Here is a 16328-nt window from a genome sequence, read left to right on the forward strand (position 1 = left end):
CTACTTAATATTTCTGATCAGAAGATTACATTTATTTATCCTTACAAGAAAGAGACCACCTTTAGCTATTTGGGTCTGGATCAGTAATTGGCATGAGATTAGATGACCGAATCCTCCATGCTCACTAAAACACAAGGAGTGTTTCAACCACACATTGTTATTCACATTTAGTAGTCACTTAATAAATATTTATTGGATTGGATTATTAGATTTACAGAATATAGTGGCTGGGAATAATGATAGATCAAATATGATAATTCTATTTCTCCCAGGATTAGTTGAACCTCCCATGTAAGTAAAAATCAGATTTTCACAGCAACAGACTATGAACACCTCAAATGGGTTTGTACTTCATTATAACATGCATGTGTAATCTCAGTGTTGACACTCACTTTCAGTTTATGTTGCTGTGAGATTTTTTCTTATAGGAATTGTATTGAGCCTTTAACTGCTCTGAGTGGTGAATTTTGACTTGAGACTCAGAATTTTGAAATCAAAAACAAATCTTAGAGGTGATTAGGTAATAATCTTTTTCTTTTAGGTGAGAAAACTAAGACCCAGAGGGTCTTTCATAAATTACTTTCTTCCTCCCATCATACTCACTGTATAAAATTCAGATTGGTTGGAAGAGGAACTTTATTAGTGTTTTGGGCACCAATCTTCTTTATGAGACACAAATACCTCCATAAAATCTCCAATTAAGTAAAAACCTCAGGAAAACCCCCTTCTATAACATCCAAGCTGTGTTTAAAGACTTGCATTCAAGTGTAATGCATAACTTTCTGAGGCAACCCGTTTCAATCATTGACAGCTATTCATTTTAGGAAATTTTTCCTCTTATATAAAATAAAAAACTTAATTTTATGCAATGCTCCTGGTTCAACCATCTGGGTGCAAGAAGAAAAAAATTCTAATTCTTCCTCTTCAATGCCATTTTTGCAAATCCTTAACAATAGCTATTATTATTTCCACATCTTTTCTTCCTCGGTTCCTTCAATCAATTTTCACATAGACTGGTCGCTTACCATATTGATGATGACCTGATTACCAGGATAAACTCCTTTTGTAAATATCATTCTTAAAATATGATTACCAGAATTGGACACAATATTCTAGTTGTGTTTTAACTGGGACAAAGGGCAATGGAACATTAACTCCCTTGTTATGATTTCTCTGTAGTTTTCCACTCACATACAATGCTACCACTCTGATCCTTATCAAATCTTTTGTGACTTTTAGCAAATTATTGAGATTCTTACTTCCAATATCACCTTCTATAATCTATACTAGACATAGCTATTAAATTAATATTTACAATGCATAGATTTGACTGCACTGATACTCTGTTCACAAAATATCAATGACTTATCTCCAGAACAAAATGTAAGCTTAATTAACATTTAAAGTCCTTGACACCCTAACAGCACCCTATTTTTCTGGATTGATTTCCCTTCACTCCCCCTCTACCCTTCTGAGTTTCGTAAATATGGAAATTTACAGAGACTAGATGAGAGGTAGTGTGTGTGGTAAAGTAATAATAGGACTATTAACAATGAATAATATCTGTCATTTTGCAGTGTTTCAAAGTATGTACATTTTTTCATGCATTATCTCACAATCCTCAAAAGAACCTCCTGATCTAAATAGGCTGAGAAGTGTAAAGTATTTAGCCCAAGGTAGCTCAGTTATTTACTGACTGCTGTAAAATGGATACACAGGTCTTTCTAACTAAAGATTCATTGTTCTCTCTACTATATAATGTGATCAAGAGGAACAAAAAAGAGACTGGAATTGGTATTAGCATGGGTTTGCATCTATCTATGAGACCAGTTATATGGGTATGAGAAAGTCATTTGAACAAGCCTCATTTTTTTTTCCATCTGTAACATAATAACGTTAATTCCTATAGCATTGGCTTGTGGTAAAGGCTAAATGAGACACTGAATATAAATTACTTCATAAACTTAAAAGAATTGTATGCATAATAGTTATTGTTGTTATTATTACTACTGTAAGAGGATACTGTGGTTGGAATGCTTAGTGGGATGAGGTGGTTGAAATGAATTGTTACTGCAGTTCAGAGATTGTCTAAATCTAATGAATACATGAAAATGCAAATTAGAAAAAAATGATTTGATTCCATTAATTCATCACAGAATTCCTCCCAAAACTAAATTCTCCAGATATTTAAAAGGGATTTGCATTCAAAAGAAAAGTGCTACTTACACTTTCAGACATGTTTAATTTTATGAGTCTTGCTAATATCCCCAAAACAACAATGATGCAACCCTTGCAGATCTGAGCCCCCACACTAAGGAAGAAAGGGGAATTGTTATGTACTGCCCCAGTAAATCCTCAATTTCATTGCAAAACTATACGAAATCCATACCTCTTTTTGCTGAATCAGACACAGCTGTAACAGCTATTTGTCTTGTTTAGACAGCAATGATTTAATCCATTGGATGACTGTGGAAATAAAGAGGACAAGGAGATTCATCCCTCTATCTCTTTGTGCATTGATTCCATGCTCAGACTTCTAGTAATTGGGTTTTTATTCCGGAGCAGGAAACATATCAGGAAAGGCATAAGATCAAGCAGATTATTATATCTGACAACAAAAATAGATATCAATAAATCAGTACCATTAATCCTTTCCTCACTTGAGCAGGTAGTAGTTTATCAAAGAACTATAGGATCATAAAACCATAATCTTAAAGGTGGAAGAGACCTTTGACATCATTAAGTCCAACCTGCTTATTTTATAAATGAAAAACTGAGACACAGAGAAGCTACTTTGTCCAGGGCATCTCAGCTTGTAAGAACTGGAGGTTCAATTTGAACCCATTTATTTCTGCATCTAAGTCCAGCATCTTATGCACTGCACTGTTTAGAATATGATATGTTGTTTGAAGAAATATTCCCAGTTTTGGGATAATTTAAAAGGTTCTATACACATACCAAGTCCAGAGGTGAAAGGGAAAATAGCAACATTTACTCCATTTAGGAGCCTTTGGGATCTTATACCTTTCACTCCTCATTAGCAATAAGGGATTAATTTTCCCATTTCTGTCTCTATTTCTCTCTCTCTCTGGCTCTTATTCTCATTAGTGTTATGTCCCAAGTAAGGAAACATTGGCATCTAAGGGGATATGTCTTTTGGGTATATTATAACTGATATCTTTGGATTTCGCAAGGGGATGCATATAGAGACATCTGTTTCAGACAATCCTTAGGGTCATTCAATTCCCCCCCCTAGATTGTCCAGATTTATGCAATATCTCTTCCTCTTGGAATACCTCCAGATTCAAGTCTCAGTGTCTTTTTTGCCTTCCCAGAACTATTTGTTTCCCCATAAAGAATTTTTAAATGTATTTGTATTAAACTCTGATTCTTCACCTATATATACTATTTCTCTACAGGACATGTTATCATTCATAATCATTTTGAAGTTGATCTGTTCCAGAATGGTTGATATCATTGTCTCCCTCATACATGCCACTCTCAGTCCTACCTTTGAATCTTTTCTTAGATTGCTATTCCTCTTGACAGGAGAACCCTCCATCTTCTCTATCTTTTAAAATTCTTATCTAAATTTCAGGACCTAGCTTGGTTCTAAAATGTTGAAGTTAATGCAGATTAAAAAAAAACATTTCATACTCAATAGAAATGAATAGTTTCAGTTTTCTCTTTCTTCTATTCTTTGTATAATGAAATATTCAAGTTTGTTGATGTTTGTCAAAGTCCACAATATTAAATAATAGTAAAATGTACAGAATGGCAATCAATCTGTGGTTTTTCCTTTAAACTTGTTTTTTGAAATTCTGAATTTAATTAGGCATTTCTCTATATACATACCATAATAAAAAAAGATTTTACATGAAGCTGCAGGTGTTTATTATGTATACCTTGATTTCCTTTTAGAAAACATCAGCATGCAACTTTTCAAGATATATTACCTCTCCATTATCATTTCCAGAGTCTCTTCTATTCTCTTCTATATGTAGCTTTAGGATTTCTATATCTATGGAGTTCTCAAGTTTAGCCTTCCAGGGCAAACCCCATTTTCCATCAGGGTTAGAAGTCTAGCTGGAAGGACTCATATATTTTTTTTTTAGATTTTTTGCAAGGCAATGGGATTAAGTGCCTTGCCCAAGGCCACACAGCTAGGTAATTATTAAGTGTTATTAAGTGTCTCAGGCCAGATTTGAACTCAGGTACTCCTGACTCCAGTGCCAGTGCTTTATCCACTGTACCACCTAGCCACCCCCACATATATATATATATATATATATATATATATGTATATGTATATGTATATATATATATATATTTCTATTATTATCACATGAGTTCCTATTCTAGGACATTCTCTTCATTATTATTAATTGATGTAAATATGTAAATTAATCAATCAGACTCAATTATTCTTAAGGAAGAAATAATTACTACATATTATACTAAGAAGAATCAATACATATAACCCCCCAAAAAGACCAGAAAAAATTTTCCCATTCATAGAAATCTTGGTTCACGTTTAGAAAATATATGACAAAAACTTAATATGGTTAAAAGTCCTTTTCCTCTTGCTAGAGTTCTCAAGAAGTTCCCTTAGTGGTGGTATATCTTCTTTCTTGATGCCTGTCTATCAAGAAATTGCCTTCTTGGTATGCATCTAAATCTGTTCATAATTCCTAATGCAAACACTGCTATCAGTTGTGGTTGACCCAGATGAAGATACCAGGATGAGTGAGATGAGAAGCCCAGAATCCTCCTGACCTTGGAGGTTCTCAAGGACTTTTTTCCCATTTTGGTCTGTTATTCAGAGGTAGCTATGTGGCACTGAGTCTGGAATCAGGAAGAACTGAATTTAAATCCAGTATGAGACTACCTATATTACCCTGAGCTCTTCCTGTCTCAGTTTCCTTAATTACAAAATGAGCATATTAATTGTAACTGCCTATCAAGGTTGTTGTGAGAATCAAATGAGATATTTTTCACAACACTTAATATAATGTCTGCCACACAGTAGGCACTTAATAAGTGCTTATTCCATTATATCATGCTCTTCTGAATTTTGCTGTTACTAAACAGAAATATTGTTGTTTGTGATCTTGTTTTCTATACAGCAGTTCTACCAAAACAATTAATGCAATTGTTTTCTGTGCCTATACTGTGGGATTTTAAAAAGTAAAAAACAATGTTTTGAGCAGAAAGATAGTTTTATTTCCCCTTTGCTAATATTGTTTTCTTTTCTCTTCTTGCTAGTGTTAGCATTTCTAGAACTGTGTGAAATGATGGAAAGGAAAGAGCACATGATTCCCTTATTTCTTTGGCCATTTGGAAAACTACTACTTCCCCATTGCACATAATAGTAGTTTTTGGTTTAAGATATTTTATCATATCTTAAAATATATTAAAAAACTTTAATATTATTTATATTCATATACTTCAGATGATTTTTGCATAAACAAATATTGGACTTTGTCAATGTTTTTTTCCTGCAACTATTAATTTAATCACATAATATTGGCTACTTGTGTTTTTACTATGATTCTGTTAGTTTTTGTATGGGACTTCTTTGCATCTTTGATAAAAATCTAATTTGAATGTAATAGACGGATTTAATGACAAATTAATATATGAATTCATATTCTCTAATAATATTGACTTTTATTTCTCTTACTTTGCATCATTATGCTCTCCTGGATTAAGGTATTATAATTATACCTATCTCATTAAATTATTTTTAAGTGGTTTTCTTTCTCAATATTTAAGAAAAAATTGTATGTAGGTATATGTAATTCAAAGATTTGATGAAATTATTTTATAAATTCATCCAGAAACATTTTTGTTTTCTTTTTAATTCCTTTCAAACTATTTCTGTTTTCTTTTCTTATCTTTCTTTGTTGTTGTTACTTGGGGAATTTTATATTTTGAAAGATATTGCATCTTTCCTGGTCTCACTCACCCAACAGCTTCTTGCTTAGAAAGGGTGGGTTATAAGAAATCGATCCATTACAGCTACTCTCGGTATTCCAGGCCTACTTTGGGAAGGTAGAGTTTCTGAGACAGTTGTTTAAAAGTCCCCACCCAATGTGCTCCCTTTTTCAATCAAACAATAGAACTCTACTTCAAAGACAATCTGAGTAGAATTTCAATTCCTCCATAAGACAGCAAATTCCAAACAGAAAGAAAATAGGGTCAGATAAGTCTCAACCACATATAAGGTTCCCAGAAAACAGCTATGCTCTTAGAACTGGCAAATCAGATTTATTTTGGCAGTAGGCAAAATTTATCATATGAACCAACATCCTATAAGTATCTCACAGTATATCAAGTAGTTGGGGTCTGTTTAAAAAGCAAAAAGAAAAAATTAATATTTTTGAATTATTTTGCTATGCTTTGTCAATCTATAATGATATTGATATTGTATTGACACAAACTCTATACTACTAGCTCATAGTAACTGCAATATGTTTCCCAGTTGTTTGGTAATATTGAACTAATGAGTAGAGTAAGAAAAGTTATATTTATTTGTATTTAAACATTAAAACAAACAAAAGTTATCTCAAAAGTATGGGTTGAATAAGACAATCCATTATAGTTATGAGAAAATATCTTCTAAATCAATATTGATTAAATAATGGCAAATTAAAACAACTCTGAGCTACCACTACACACCTATCAAATTGGTTAATATTCTAAAAAAAAGGAAAATGATGTAGAGGAGATGTGTAATGTTGGAGGGGATATGGAAAAAATAAAATAGTAATGCACTGTTGGTGAATTTGTCTAGAGATTCCATTATTTCGGGGAGCAGTGTGGAACTATACCTTATGAACTATAAATACATGCAGAAGCTTTGATCAAGGAAAACCACTGCTAAGTCTTTATCTTAGAGAGATAAAAAACAAAAAGAAAAGCACTTTTCTATCAAAAATAGCTTTTAAAGTAGTAGTAAAGAATTGGAAAATGAGAGAATGTCTATCAGCTAGCGAATGGTTAAATAAGTTGTATATCATTATGATGGAACACTATTGTACTTTTTAAAATGATGAGCAGGATGCTTTCAGAAAAACATGGACAAATTAATACAAAGTGGAATGAACAGAACTAGGAGAACATTGTACACAATAGCAGCAATATTTTATGATAATCAATTGATATAACCTAATTATTCTCAGCAATACAATGATGCAAGAAAATTCTGAAGGACTTATGGCAAAAGGTGCTGTTCATCTCCAGAGAAAGAGATGGTGGAGACAAAATGAAGATCAAAGATACTTTTTCTTTACTTCTTTTCCTTGGATTTTATTTGTCTATGTTTTTCTTCACAATATGATGTAAATGGAAGTGAGTTTTGCATAAAATTCATATCAAATTGCTTGTCTTCTTAATTTTAAATTGGAAGAGAAGAGAAACAATATTCATCTTAACCCTTTATATGTTATTGTTCTTAAAAGTTTAGTGCTAGCTGCCTCCCTCTTCCTTTTCCCTCACTGTCTCTCTCTGATGCTATCTTTTTCCCTTTCTCTACATGCTCAGTCTCATACCTTCCTTAAAATATAATCCCTACAGAAATGATTCTCTTCTCTATAATTTAACACAACTCCTTCCCGCTTACCATAGACTTCAAATTGCAAGGAGTAGAATGTCAGTTTCTGAATGTTTATTGCCCTGATAACTGATGATCAAAATGTCCAAATCAAAACAATATCTTTCTCAAAACCTACTTCTTCTGCCTCTATTCACCACACCAACTAGTCTTTATGAATGCATATTTTGGAAATAATTATAGGAGTCTTTCTTATTTCTTCTCCCCTTAACCTCAGACCAAATAGTGATACAACAGTGGAAAACCAGAACTAGAATTCCTTCTCCTGCCCTTTTCCAGTCACTGAGAGATCCTGTTACCACTCCTCCTATTCCTGTTCATGAGAGCCTTCCTAAATACTTATTCTGTTGTCACTGGATCAGACTCACATCTTCACACATCTATGTATATATTCCAACAATTCTCTCTGAGGGACAATTGTTCATATCTACCACAATACCCTGACTTATTCATGCCCTAACAATGAGGGATAGGATTATTATTCATTTAGCTTCTCTGACCCATCCTGTTGGCAGGCAATGTGGACACCTATATGATAGTTGCCATAACATGGGATCAATATGGGGTTTTATACCGACCCTTCAGTATGCTACTGTGGTAACCCTACCATGCTGTCCAATTCTCCTGGACACTTTGTGAATGGGCACATTCTTACATTCTTTGCCTCATATATTCCTCACTACTCACTTGTCCTTCTGTATCAACAGTGTTCTTCCACACTTCTATTATGACCTTCATCCCTTGCAATAATTTGCCTGCTATGATATCTCCTGCAACTACCTAGTCACCCTAATTGAAGGACAAAATTACATTCTGTCTACATTGTCGATTCCTATGACTGAATTGGAATTGCTATGCATAGGGTCTGAGACAATGTTGGGGAGGAGAGGGCATAGAAAGTGCTTGCCATATGTGGGTCCAATATATGTTGGTTTGGGCTTTTCTATGAAACTCTAATGGGTACTTATTTGGAGCCACTAGGCTAGCTAGATAAGCAGGGGAGCATTGAAATTCTGGTAGTCTTAGTCTTGTTCTCTGTGATGGCTACGCTACTAAATCCTTATTTTTTTGGGGGGTGGCTGCAAAGTCAAGGAGAAATCAAAGCATCATTGGCAAGGGTATTCATGATCTAGTGTTGCAATGAGGCATAATGAACACATGATCCTTGTAATCAAAGCTGCTTACTTGGACTTATAACCTCACTCAAAGAAATAGAGAATAATAGAATTATCTGAGAATAGTAGCTCTTATAACAATTATCTGAAAAAAATAACCTACAAGATGTTCAACAAATGGCCATCCTGCCTTTGCTCGAAAACTTATTTCTTATTCCTCATTTTAATTTCTACAATTGTTAGTGGTTATTCTATATGGAAATTACAATTGATTTTTTTAACTAATTAATTAATTTTTATTTAATATTTATTGTCATTTTATGCAATTAATGTTATTTTTACATTAGCAAAATATTCTTGTTTAAGAGTAAACAAAATACCCCCTCCCCCATAAATATAGACTTGCTTCAGTGATAAAGAAAAGGGGAGAGAAAAAAATTAAAATTAAAAAAAATATTAATAATTGTAGGTATGGCCAGGTGGCGCAATGGACTGTGCACCAGCCCTGGAGTCATGAGCATCTGAGCCCACATCTGGCCCCGTACACCCAACAATCACCCAGCCGTATGATATGCAAGCCACCTGAACCCCACTGCCCTGAAAAAACCAAAAAAGAAAAAAGAAAAAAAAAGACCCAAAATAAAATCAAATAGTAATAATAGTAGGGGTGGAGCCAGGAGCACCCAGGTCCAAAACCAGCCTCAGACACCCAAGGATCACCCTGCTATGCGGCCCCAGGAAGGGCACCCAGCCCCATTTGCCCTGTAGCCCCCCAAATAATAATAATAATAAAAATAAAGTGCTTGAGTCTTTGTTCCAACACCAACAACTCTGTCGTGGGCAGATCACATTCTTTATGATAAGTCCATGGCAAAAGTTACTTTCATATTTTTCCACCGTTGCCATTGCTGATTGCAACTCCCTCCTTTCGTATTTCTGCACTACCATGTACTATATTTTCTCTCTCCTTTCACTATGACTCTGCTGTAGGGTCACTGAGTGGAGCAGCAAACAGATCCCCCACCCTGGGGCCAAGAGGCCCCAAGCCCCCATACCACCCCTTAGGCCCAGCATCCACCTGGTCCTATGGTCCCGGACAGGCCATCCAATCCCAGCCCCTTGCGATAAGTAAAAAAGAAAAATGTGTTATAACTGACCACTCTCTACCCATGCTCCATCCTCTCCTCCATCACTCACATCCCCCCCTTCCCCCTGTCACCCCCTGTCCTTCTTACTCCAAATGCCTATACCCCATTAAGTATATATACTGTTTCCTCTCCTAACCACCTCTGATGAGAGCGAAGTTTCCCTCATTCCCCCTTGCCTTCCCCTCTTCCATACCATTGCAATAGCTCATTATAATAAAGAAAAATATTATTATATGAAATATCTTGGCCTATTCCCCCTCTCCTTTTTCTTTCTCCCATTACATTTCCCGATTTTTCTATTGACTCCATTTTTCACCATATTTTATCTTCAAATTCAGCTTTCTCCTGTGCTTCAACTATAAAAGATCCCTCTACCTGCTCTATTAACTGAGAAGGTTTAAATGAGTATTATCTGTGTCATTTTTCTATACAGGAATACATGCAGTTCATCATTATTAAGTCCCTCATATTTTCCCCTTCTCCTCCAATCTCTATGCTTACCCTGAGTCCTGTATCTGAAGATCAAACATTCTGTTCAGCTCTGGCCATTCCAACAGGAACATTTGAAATTCCCCTGGTTCATTGAAAGTCCATCTTTTTCCCTGGAAGAGGATATTCAGCCTTGCTGGGTAGTTGATTCTTGGTTGCATTCTAAGCTTTTTTGCCTTCTGGTATATTATATTCCAAGCGCTACGAGCTTCCAATGTAGCTGCTGCTAATTCCTGTGTGATCCTGACTGCAGCTCCACGATATTTGAACTGTGTCCTTCTGGCTGCTTGTAATATTTTCTCTTTGACTTGAGAGTTCTGGAACTTGGCTATGATATTCCCAGGGGTTGGTTTTTTGGGATCTCTTTCTTGGGGAGGGGGGATCAGTGGATTCTCTCCATTTCTATTTTGCCCTCTGCTTCTAGAATATAAGGGCAATTTTACTGTAGTAAGTCTTTGAACATGATGTCAAGGCTCTTTTCCTGATCATGACTTTCAGGTATTCCAATAATTTGTAGAGATATTTCACATTTTCTTCTAATTTGTCATTTTTTGTGGTTTTGAAGTATTGATTCCTGATTTTTGGCAAATTCATCAATCTCCCTGAATTCTATTCTTTGTCTGAAGGATTTGTTCTTCTCAGAGAGTTTTCTTATCTCTTTTTCCATCTGGCCAATTTTGCTTTTTAAATCATTCTTCTCCTCCATAACTTTTTGAACTGTTTTATCCATTTGATCTAAGCTGGTTTTTAGCATGCTATTTTCTTCAGTATTTTTTGGATTTCCTTGACTAGGCTGCTGACTTCATTTTCATGTTTTTCCTGCATCTCTCTCATTTCTTTTCCCAGTTTTTCTTCTAACTCCCTCATTTGATTTTCACAGTCTTTTTTTGATTTCTGTCATAGCCTGAGCCCAATTTCTGTTTTTCTTGGAGTTTTTAGATGTAGGAGCTTGGGCTTCCTCATCTTCAGACTGAGTATTTTGATCCTTTTGGGGCTCATTTGCAAAATATTTCTCAGTGGTGTTCCTCTTTTTTCTCTGCTTGCTCATTTTTCCCAGCCTATGCCTGTTTTGGGCGTGCTTCCTGTGCTTTTGGGACACTCCCACAAGGGTTTCAGTGTGTGAGGCTCTGTCCTCCCTCTTGGTCTGTAAATGACCATATGTGCCCCCCTCTGCCACGGGGCTGAGGTGGGGGGGGCCCTGCTGTTCTACAGGTGGGGGGGCATAGACTGGGATTAGGATCTGAATGTAGTCAGAGCCCCAGAGTGCAAGGGCAGAGCTCTGCAGTCTCTCTCTCTTCACTCCCCTGCCTAGGTTCAATGGGCTCATGCCCTGGGGGCTCCTGTTTACCTGCTCCACCTGCTCCACCTGCTCCTGTTCCTGGATCTGGGCTGTTCTGGCCAGGCTGCTTGCTGTGTGCCCTGGGGGCTGGGCTCCATGTGCTCTCTCTGGCAGAGGTCCCCCGCTGATCGCCCAGGTTGTTCCTGGTGCTCCTGGGGGCATAGCTCAGGAGACTCCCCAGCTGCTGTGAGCAGGGGGGGGCAGCCTCCAGGACACTGAAGTTCTCTGGCTCTGGCGGGCCGCCACTCTGGCAGACTGGCCCCTCCGACCCCAGGGAGCAGAGCCTTTTTGCTCTTTTCCAGGTTCCCTTGAGTAGGAGAAATGCCTCACTGGCTCCCTCTGTGGGTTCTGTCTCTTGAAAATTTAGTTAAAGTCTTTAGCTTCTGAGTTTTATGAGAAAGCACCTAAGATAGGATCCTTTCTTGTCTCCATCTTGCCTCCGCCCCTTACAATTGATTTTTAAAAAAATTTTCAACCATTGCTCCTAGCCTCTAAAGTTAAAACAGGCAAGACTAATCTCTCTTCTGGGAGCAGCTAGATGGTATAGTGGATAGAGTGTCAGGTCTAGACATAGAAACACTTATCTTGGGGATGCTAGGTGGCATAGTGGATAAAGCACCGGCCTTGGAGTCAGGAGTACCTGGGTTCAAATCCAGTCTCAGACACTTAATAATTACCTAGCTGTGTGGCCTTGGGCAAGCCACTTAACCCCATTTGCCTTGCAAAAAAAAACCTTAAGAAAAAAAGAAACACTTATCTTCTCAGAACAAATATAGTTTCAGATATTTACTACTTTTCAATCCCTTAACCCTGTTTGCCTTAGTTTCCATATCTGTAAAATGAACTGGTTTAAAGGCAAAATCACTATACTGTCAATGACAAGAAAACTCTAATTGGGCTCACAAAGTGTCAGACATGACTGAAACAATAGAACAACAAAAATTTTTTCTTCCACATAATAATTTTTCAATTATTTGAAGACAGTTTACATATCTCCCTTGAACCTTTTCTTCCGATACATTCTTAGCTCTAATTTCTATCCTCAGATCACATAGATTGAAAACCTTCACCATTCTCCTTGCCCTTTTCTAGGTACCTTCTAGCTTTCTAGCTTCTCAATGTCTTTCCTAAAATGTAAGGGGCATACCAGTCACAAGTTAAGTCAATATATTTGAACAGCAACCACATATGTCTACATATACACACACATATATACATGTACATTACATACATCCTACATTTATTTATTACATAAAATTTATATAATACTTGATGCAACAATTAATAAATACAAAAAGTGTTTTTGACACTTCAGATACAAATATGAATATCACAATATTTAAAAAATGAAAGAAAACTTAGATCATATTAAGGGTTCTGTTTTAGTCATTACTGAGTTTGAGATCTATGAGACATGCAATTCAAGATGTTTAATAAGTAGGTAGTTATGTGAAAATGGAAGTCAAGAAACAGATAAGATCAATGTATCTGTGAATCATCTACATAGGGATGATAATTGATTCCATAAGAGCTAATGATATCATCAAATGAAAAGAAGAAGGTCCAAGATAGAGACTTAAGAGGCTCTTAATGTTAATGGTCTTGGTTTAAATGAAGATACTGCAACGAATAGACAATGAAATAGGAGAACAAGGAGAAAGCAGTATCATGGAAGTAGAGAAAAGGGAGTATTAGGGAGAAGAGGTTCAAAGGCTGTTGAGACTATTAAAATAATGAAGAATGTGAAAATAGAATCAGATTTGGAAATTAAGAGATCATTGGTAAATTTGGAGAGAGTAGCTTCACTTAAATGATAAAACTGAAAGCTAGATGGTAGAGAATTAAAAAGAGAGTAAGTGGAAGGAAAGGAAAGGCACCATTTTTAAATGACCCTCTCAAGAGTTTATCCATAAATTGGAAGGGAGATAGTATGACATCTAAAAGAGAAACAGATCAAGAGAGATAGATTTGTTTGCTTTTGGAAGGGTTTTTTTTTTGAGGATATTGATGGATGAGGATATAGAACATCTAGACATATTTGTAGGTAGCAGGAAAGAAGCCAGTAGGTAAGGAAAGCTTAAAGATTTATAGTAAGGGAGTGATGGTGAATGGAAATCTGCTGGAGAAGGGAAGTGTGAAGTGGCATCACTTGTGCTTATAGCAGATACCTTTTAAAGGAGAAAGGGCACTTTTATGATTTAGTGATGAAAGGAATAGCAGAAAAAGGCATCTGTGTGATGTAAGATGAGGTAAAGAGGAAAGGAAAATCTTGGCATATGGTATCAAATGAGTTGGAGGAAATGTATCATAGGAATTGTTAGAAAGCATAAAAAAGGTTTGGGATACTGATGGTCTAGGCTCTTGACTCTGGCCGACTCACCTCTTTCCCCAAGGTTGTGCCTCTGATAGTAGAAAGGACCAGTAGGTGAATTCAGAGGTTCCCACATGTAGCAGGAGAGTCTTAAGGTAGAGCCTTGTGGTAAGGTTATTAGGGATCCAAGTAATCACAGAAATAGATCTCAGATTAGAAAAAACAATGAAGCATGTTGCAAAAAACTGAAGGAGATAACAGCCTTATTAGTACATTGCCTATGGAAAATAAACAGATATGAGGATTACATAAATCTTCTTTTCCCTTATGCCTCCAATCCTATCCTTAGTCCAGTTCTTGTAGGCTCCCTTCCTATCAATTTACAACAACCCTTTTCTATAATCCAGATTATTTTCCAATTCCCTGGAAAAATTGTTTCTGTGTGGGCCTACCTATCTATTCTGGGAATGTTAGAAAACAAGGTGAGAGGGTAATCTAGTCAGTGTGTTCAGATTCCACTAAGAATAAAAGATATTTGCAATGATTGTTGTCCTTCATTCTCGAAGAGGACATATCACTATGTTAGAATCAATTGTGTATAACTGTGACTGATTAGGCCAATATCAGTTCAGAATGCTCACTAGTCAGGCACAATAGACCATGTGAACATTTAAGATAAGTTCTCAAAATCTATGCATCATGCATTTCTATTGAGTTACCACAATTCTGGAATGCTCAAAGATTGCAACCACTTCTCTGATAAGAGCAAAGCATAGTGAGTGGTTCTCATGTCACACAAACAATTCCAAATGTCTTAAGAGAGACTTGGAGAATGTTCTTTTGTTGCTTTTCTTGTCTTGTCACCATGTGAATGCTTACCCTGAATGAATTCACCATAAAATAAAATGATGCAAATTGTACACTGTAATGCAATTTAAATACTTAGCAGTTTAGTTCAAGAAAGGACCTCAGTGTTCATCTTATCCTGCCAGTTGATTTTCAGAATCTTCCTAATCCTTCTGGTTGAGATGGCAGAGAGAAACCAGGACTTCAGTTAGGTGCTCCCAACTTTCCCTCAGAACTGACATTAATTGTCTTTTAACAGATTTTAGAGCAGAAGACTGCTTCAAAGAGCAGACTACAACATCTCCCAGGAAGGTCTATTGCAGGGGGAGAGTGGGTATGCCCAGGGTAAAGAGCAGAGAACCAGTTCAGTGACAGCAGGGTGAGGAGGAGGAACTAACATGAGATTCCTGGCTACGTGAGCAGAGGATTTGGAGATGAGACTTGATTGCTCAGTGAGCATCTCCCACACTCAAAGAAAGCTCCATCCCAGGACCGACTTTCAGTCTAGTGATTGTTTTGGACAGCCTGACCCTGATAAGCATGCCTCTGACATTCAGTCCCAGAAGGAGGGCCTGGAGTCCTAGCTTAAATAGCCCAGAGATGACCCCAGATTCTCCCTTTCCCAACAGACCAGGGTGGCAGTCCCTAAACACTGACAGTGCTGAGAGAGAGAGAGAGCGAGCTGCAGGCATTCCTGTGCAAATAGCTCAGACTTAGCCCCAGGTGTTCCAACCTCCCCCAACAAGGGACTAAGCAGCAGATGCCCCATCTGAGAGAGTCTCTAGCACTTCTAGCCTGGTCAGTCTAACCCAGTAACTGGGCTGCCTGTGGACTACCCAGAGACAGCTCCAGGTGTTTCCATAGTGAGGAGTAGTTGATTAACAATCCAACACAGATGGGTCCCAACAGAGAGCCTCAGGCTTTCCTTATCAGTCAAGACATTAATTAATCAACCCTAAGGAATTAAAAATTTCAACAACCCAGGGTATTTAGCAAGTCTCTAAAGTTCTTAACAGAGAAGGGCTGGAAGTAAGGACCTTGGGATAAGTTGTCAAAACCCAAAAGGAAGAAAGATCAGTAAAAACAGGATTCATTGAAACTTATCTTGGAGAGAAAGATGGGTAGTACACAAGTTCAGAAAAGGGGACCAGAAGGGATATCAATTATGAATCTATGGAGGAGAATAGAAATTGGTCTTTAACTCAGAAAGACTTCTTAGAAGACCTAAGAAAGGATTTTAAAAATCAAATGGAAAATTGGGAAAAGAAACGAAAGACGAATTATCAGATCAAGGAGAATATCCTGCAAGCGGCCAGAAAGAAGCAATTGAAATTCCAAGGACCTGGCTGCATCAAGTTTAATGGAACGTGGGACCTAGAATATGATTTTCTTGAGATCAAGGGAGCTTGGATTACCATCAAGAATCAACTACTCATCAAAATTTAGTATATACTCTCTCAGTGAA

Source organism: Macrotis lagotis, chromosome 1 (genome assembly GCF_037893015.1).
Source record: "Macrotis lagotis isolate mMagLag1 chromosome 1, bilby.v1.9.chrom.fasta, whole genome shotgun sequence".
Lineage (NCBI taxonomy): Eukaryota > Metazoa > Chordata > Mammalia > Peramelemorphia > Peramelidae > Macrotis > Macrotis lagotis.